The 6,389-nt window shown below is 36.6% G+C and overlaps 1 pseudogene; it reads right to left on the bottom strand.

Annotated features, from left to right (window-relative positions):
• Positions 1 to 1,317: 1,317 nt before the first annotated feature.
• LOC123247466 lies at positions 1,318 to 5,177 on the bottom strand (annotated as a pseudogene).
• Between the last annotated feature and the right edge of the window lie 1,212 nt (positions 5,178 to 6,389).

The raw sequence follows: 6,389 nt of genomic DNA, 5'->3' as shown, positions 1-6,389 counted from the left end.
ATAGCAGGAACCCAGTTTTTTTCCCCAAGAGAGAGGGGAAGAGAAGAATGGGGAAAGAAGAAAAAAATCACTTTCAATAAAAGCAATAGTTCAATAAAAGCAAAAAACAACTTTTAATAGGTACAAGTAAAAGCATTTACAAGATTTTCAGAAATTTTATGATTAAGAATTGCTGTACGTGGGGGGGGCAGCTGGGTAGCTCAGTGGATTGAGAGTCAGGCCTTGAGACAGGAGGTCCTAGGTTCAAATCCGGCCTCAGACATTTCCCAGCTCTGTGATCCTGGGCAAGTCACTTGACCCCCATTGCCTACCCTTACCACTCTTCCACCTATAAGTCAATACACAGAAGTTAAGGGTTTAAAAAAAAAGAATTGCTGTAGCTACAATAACAAAGCATCTCTAACTTAAAAAAAATATTTACTAAAGTAAAGGTGATATTCTGTACTTCTTGTACAAGACAAAGGCAACATTTTACTAGAAATATTTTAATAGCTCCCTTCAAACTTTTTCAGTCCCTCCCTGTCAAGTTACACCTCATTAGTGTGAACATTAAATTAACCTTAAGGCTTATTGTCTGGAGATTTTGTGTGCTTCTGTACAGTGTGGAGATTTTTACATGGATTTTCAACCAGAGGATTATGATCTTTTTTTCAAAATGCAGGTCTTGATCATGGCACAAAATGAGACAAAGGTTGATGGAAAGACATTAAAAAAATCACCATAAGACAGTAAAATTCAACAAAATTAATGGTTGTGCAAATCCTGATTTTTAGTGCGACTATGGGAGATGTAAACATACAGTGAGTAGGCAATTGCCATATAGGCTCTATCTTCAATATTGAAATGATTGAAGGAATAAGAACCACAAAGGGTTCAGGTTACTGTCTGTAGCTCCCAGGATGTTAACTCTGTATCATACTGAAAATATGTAAGCATTGTGCTGGGTATTTTGGCACCTAATCTCTCTAAATTTCCCTTTTGCTGATAAGACTCTGGTTTAGGAAAATAAGCTTTGAATAAGATTAGTAACTCAATACTACATGATTTCAGGAAAGTTCAGTTGATACAAATGATAAATAAGAAGTTCCAAAGGCTGAAGAGCAAGAATCTTTTACTGTGTCCCAACAGGTAGTAACCCAAAGACAGAAGCTGCATTTCTGCCAAGCTTGTACCCTATAAAATTGTTTTAAAAATATTCTTGTGGAAGCTTTGTTAAGACTTATTCCTCAGACTATTTGATGGCCAGTACCTATGTAATTTGCCCCAGATTATGTCTCCAATTTCTGCTTCCAAGGCAATAATAAAGGCAGCTCAGCTTTACTGAATGCTATAGGTGTTTCTGCGACCATCAGAGTCTTTGAAGCTCAGCCACATTTTAGGATAATACTTCTTCAAGTAAAATAGTTACTTGTGCCATTAAAGGCTCCATGACATTTTTGTCTTATGAATTGTCTTGCATCTTATTATTTCATTCCTCCTTCGACTAGTGCAAGGGCAATGAGCAGTGGAGCTCTCCCAAGACCTGCAACATAGTGAACAGCAACCACCAGGCTCTTCACGATATTTAGTTTTCACCAGGTTTAGCCAGTCATCAACAATCTGGTTGAATGGTTTTTTAAAAATATATAAATATGAGTTCATCAATGAGAAACCAGCAGGGGTTTTGGGCAACTGCCACTCACAGATCAAACTCACAAAGAAGGATAGAGTATCAGAGACAGAGTAAATCTGATAACCCTTCACTAGAGGAATGGCAATTGGGTTTACTACCAGGGAATAACACAAAGATTAACAACTCACACACTATGGGTTCTGTGAGGTAAGAGGAAACAAACAGGAAGGTAAATAAAACAGTTTAATTGTATTATAAGGGTCAGGAGAGTGGGAGAGCTATATCTGTAAATAGGAATTTCTAACTGACAAGAACTAGAGTTCTAAGAGGGAGTTTCTCTGTCAACCTAACTTCAGTCAGGCTGACAGCCTTGGCTAACGACTAGAGGGAGAGAGCTGGATATTGGGGTTTCTCACAAATGGTCCAGGTCACTTCCTTGATGGCTTCAGGATACCAGGAACCAACTCCTTGCAAAGCCAATAATCCAAAAGGTACCAGGTAGGGAAAAATGCCTGCAAACTGTCCACCAGAAAACAGACACTATCCACTACTAAGGGCTGTCTTGAGAGATGTTGTCTTCAAGTTTCTCCAGTCCCAAAGATCTCAAGCTCATGGAGTCACTGCTGGCTGAACCTCTGCTCCAAACCCCTCTCACACCAGCACTGACAATTTTTCTCTCTCTTCTTTCTTCACCCGCATTCCATTCAGAATGTTCAAAGCTGACAGCCAAAGTTTTGCCCCCAGCCTTCCTGCTAAATCTGCTCTCCTACTCTTAAAGTCCATTTCCCTATTACAATGGTGGTGCTCCGTCATCAAAAGTGGATGCCTTATTTTTCCACAAGGGCTGTGTTATAAGTAGCTTCACATACTCTTACAACTATGGTAACTGCATACTTCTTAAGTTCCTCTATAAATTTGTTTAAGGTTACATTAGTTGGATTGTGTGTAATAAACATGTTCTCGTTGGTGATTTCCACAGGAACTGGACATTTCATTCAAGCTATGTCAATTTAGTTAAAAAACACTCAATAAGGTTAGGAAGGGATTAAAATTTGAATACAGAAGTGAGTCTTCTTCACTATACTCCACTTGAAATTCTCAGTGCTTTAAGTATGAAGTTGAGAGCATGGGGAAATGAAATGAACCTCCTTACAAGAAGCAGTAATTCTTTGAATCTCTACAGTTCACTTGTCTGCACAGAGGTCATACTATGCCTTGGTCTCAAGTCTTGAGAATTGAATTTCTGGAGGGTAGAGGGTGGTGAAGTGTGGGAAGGCCTGTAGACCTGCAGATCCAGCATCCATACCTTATTGCCTCAAGAAGTTCATTCTCCTATTACTAAACAGAGCTGAGAGATAACAACAACACAGCTGTCAAGAAGATTATCGCTATCCCTTCCTTTCCTTTGGTCTAGATGAAGGCCAGGTCTGACCAGGGTCTGTGGAGGGGGGCAAAGAATCTCCAGCTAATTACCAACCTGTTGCTCATTGATTAGATTACTTTAACTCTCAGTAGATACAGCTTGGCCATTCCCAACACCTCTTTCCTTATCCTGATTCCTACCCACTTTGAGTCAAAGCATTAAAGCTCATTCAAACTTGATTCAAGTGAAGACTGTCATTCATTCCAAGGGGCAAGTGAATATTTACAGCCAAAGGGGAAAGGGATTTACCAAGTTTGCAGTCAGTTAGTGTTATCCAGTCAAATGCCAACAACTAGCCCCTTACCAACCTTTATAATTTAACTTAACCAGAGGAGCTGTTGAATAATATATACAGCTTCTCCCTCAAAAACTTTGGCTTGGGTACTGTTTGTGGGGTCAGGTGCTTAGCTGAGCTGATCATCCACAAGCCCTGGTGGTTACCAGCACACCTTGGTGGCTATCTAGGCATCACTATCCCCACTCAGCCCAGATCCATTTACACCTGAGGATCTTGGGCCAGCTCATCAGGCCCAGCTTATAGAAGCACAGTCCTGACCATCCTGTCCTTCCATTAGCCCCACCTTTTGTGAAGAGCACATTGTCTATCACACTTCCATCTGATCCTTCAATATATTCACCCTGAGGGACTTCTTCAAGTGAGATAATTTACCCCTTCTATCTTTTCTCTTATTCTCATATATTCCTCTTTCCTATCATTTGATTTTTTTATATTAACCTATCCTATTCTGCTTACTCCTTTCTTATTTTCTTTATATATTCCTTTTTACTCAACTAAGAGTCATACAGTTCTTAAGTATCTTAAGCACTTTAAGTATCATGAATATTTTAAATATCTTCTGATGCAAATATCATATCTCTTAAGTATCTTAATTATCACCTTCCCAGGTATGAATAAACTAAGTCCAACCCAATTAAGACACTTACATTTTCACTTTTCTGTTTACCATTTTATGCCTCTCTTGAGGGTTGGATTTGGTCATCAAATTTTCTTTTCAGCATTTTTTTTGGTCAAGAATAGTTAGACATCTTCTATTTCATTAAGTGTCACTTTTTTTCACCCTGGTAAGTGATGCTCAGGTTCACTGGGTTTGTGATTTTTGGTTGCAGACCTAGATCCTTTGACATTCAGAATATTGTATTTCATTCTTTCTGATCCTTGAATGTAGAAACTGCATGGTATTGTTTAATCTTGACTATGTCTAAATGATATTTGAATTGTTTCCTTCTGGCTGCTGACAATGGTTTTTTCCTTAGTCTGGGCAGTTTTCCAATGTGATTTCTTACAATATGGTGTCCATGATATTTTCTTTATTGTGACTTTCAACTATTGCAATGACTCGAATTCGCTCTCTTGGATTTATTTTAAATGTCAGGTTTTTTTACCCCCCATTGAGGTATTTCAAATTTTCTTGTATTTTTTCCATCTTTTGAAATTGTCTTATGTTTCCTAATTCCCTATGAAGTTAATAGCTTCCATTTGTTCAATTCTAATTCTTAGGAAGTTATTTTCCTTGAGCTTTTGTATTTAATATTTTATGTGGCCCATGTTAGTTTTTTTTAGGAAGGTTTTTTTTTACCTCCATTTCCATTTGGGCCAATCTATTCACTCAAATTTTTCAGTCATTTATTTTATTATTTGATTTTAAAATTTCTTTTCTAGTACGTAGAGACCATTTTTAGGGTCTGATATCCTTTCTCTATTTCTTTTGAGGCTTCACATATTTCATTTTGTCATTGTTTTCCTCTTCTGAGTCTATAATTTGAGCATATCTTTTACTAAAATAACTTTCTAAGTTTAAGATTTATTTTTTCCCCTTTGTCTTTTGCTCATTTTTCTAGTTATTATTTTTCTTCCTCATTAACTTTTCTGTCTTTGGAGGTTTTTCTCTCCTCCTAGGGTTGTGGGAACACTATTCCAGGCTTGCAGTATATACTTCTCTGCTGCTTTGAGTAGGTCCAGCTGTCTTTGGATCCCTCATTGTGTACTTCCATGGAGAAGATTGTGAGAATATTATAGAAATTGTACTCATTCAGTTTGAAAACATATTCTTGATACCAGTCCTGCCTTTGGCCACCCATATTTGTCCTTTTAAAATTCTGGTTTCTCAATGCAGTGGCCATGATTTTTTTCCCAAGCACCATAGGTAAGCCTTTATGTTGAAACATATATTCAGAATGAATGACAGAATGAACAAGTTATAGAATTGAGAAATACTCTGAGCACAAAGGTTGAAACAATGCAAAAATATTTTGGGGGTGAATAAGTTGTATAACATGTTCTGAATAGAAAATGTGTGAAGTCTAATATATTTAAGTAAATCCAGAGAAAGGATCTAGACCATGTAGAAACAAACATCAGGTTATGAAGTTTACAATTTATGCTATTTACAATAGGGAGCCACAGAAAATCTTTCAATTGGAGAGCTGAGAGGCTTGTAAAGGCACTATTACAAAATATTATGTGAGCCTAAATAAGATTGAAAGCCATATGAATGACTTGTTACCACAATCATGGATATAGGATTTATAAAAAAATTTAAAAACCAAATAGGTAAGAGGTCTTCTAAAAGATCCTGACAAGAGCATGAGCTTCACTCTTATGCTGACGTTGCCTTTAGAATAGAAAAACAGGGACAAACCGGACTTCTGTGTTCATATTTATAAAATTCCCCTTAAGCTATAGATATAGGAGACAGAAATAGGAGACACAGGAGAGCTCTTCCTTTTGTATACTGCAGTGGGAGTTCCTGGGAACATTTGTCTGTGATGACTTCATCGCTTATTGTATATTTTCTTGAGGAATTCTCAATTTGGAAATAACTAAGTTGGGTTTCCAAATTTTTGATATATTTATATATATTTTTTCTGCTCTTTTCTTCTTTGTCATTGGGTCTCTATTTCTCTTTCACTCACTTTCTTTTTTCTCTCTTTCCATTTCTCTTCATGACATATACACATTCATACATATATATGTACATACATACATATATATGTACATACACACACACAAATATATATATATATATATATATATATATGGTGGTTTGTACAATCATGTTATGAGGTTATAATGTGTTATGCTTTGAAACCTCATTTTTTAAATCACTTTTCTTCTCTCTCAGGAGTTTGCTTATATGAGAGAGTGAAGTACTCTCATAGCAATCCAAGAAAGATCATAAGGAAGTCCTCACATGGTTATTGCCATAGTATATTTAAAATCACTATGCCATGAAATTTGAAATTATAGAAGAAATGAGTCAGAGAATGTGATTTGAATTAGGGGATTGTGAAAAATATAAACAATCAAAATTGGAAAATCAAGAGGAAGATACT

The sequence above is a fragment of the Gracilinanus agilis genome, chromosome 1 (genome assembly GCF_016433145.1).
Source record: "Gracilinanus agilis isolate LMUSP501 chromosome 1, AgileGrace, whole genome shotgun sequence".
Lineage (NCBI taxonomy): Eukaryota > Metazoa > Chordata > Mammalia > Didelphimorphia > Didelphidae > Gracilinanus > Gracilinanus agilis.
The sequence above is the reverse complement of the archived record's forward strand: the minus strand, read 5'-3'. Positions and strand labels throughout refer to the sequence as shown.